At 43.3% G+C, this 621-nt stretch overlaps 1 non-coding gene across 1 annotated transcript; it reads right to left on the reverse strand.

The window, feature by feature from the left end:
* Positions 1–200: 200 nt before the first annotated feature.
* On the reverse strand, positions 201–398 carry LOC120671743. Its single transcript, XR_005673833.1, has one exon. It is a non-coding gene; the product is annotated as a U2 spliceosomal RNA (small nuclear RNA).
* Positions 399–621: the final 223 nt, after the last annotated feature.

The raw sequence follows: 621 nt of genomic DNA on the forward strand, positions 1-621 counted from the left end.
CATTGCCGAGCATTTGTATGTGGCTCGACAAAAATGTCTTTCAACTCAACAATCCAGACCTGAATAGCTAGAGCACAAGGTGGAAGGCACATGCTTCACCCTAACAAAGGAAAGGATACTTTTACTTTGAAGAAAAAATTTGTATACTTCTACTTTGAAGAAAAAATTTGTAATTTGACCAAATTTGTAACTTGATTTGGTAGGGGTGCACCAGGCCAAGGCTGTAGTGCAAAGCCAAGGCGACACACGAGGGCCCTAATGGCAAGCCACTATGATGGACTCTCCCCCAATAAAAAATAAATTTAATATCAAAGTGGACACATGGTCCACATATCAGATATTAAACTGATAAGAACAGATACTACACTTGATCTTAGCCAAAAGGCCGAGAAAGGTATGAGTTATACGGGTGTGCTGCACTTTCTTTTATAGTGCTCTCTCCCAACGCTGTTGTTTAGCTATTCGATGTGGTACTAAAACAATAGGTCGGTTCTTTCTAATACCGCTGCATCCCGTGTCCGATCATGCTTAGTTTCCTGGGCCCAATTCGGCGGCCCAACAGGCCAGTAGGCCCGCTGAATGCTGGCCATAGGTTTGCTCTGAAAGACATGAGCTGAATGC

Source organism: Panicum virgatum, chromosome 4N, assembly GCF_016808335.1.
Source record: "Panicum virgatum strain AP13 chromosome 4N, P.virgatum_v5, whole genome shotgun sequence".
Lineage (NCBI taxonomy): Eukaryota > Viridiplantae > Streptophyta > Magnoliopsida > Poales > Poaceae > Panicum > Panicum virgatum.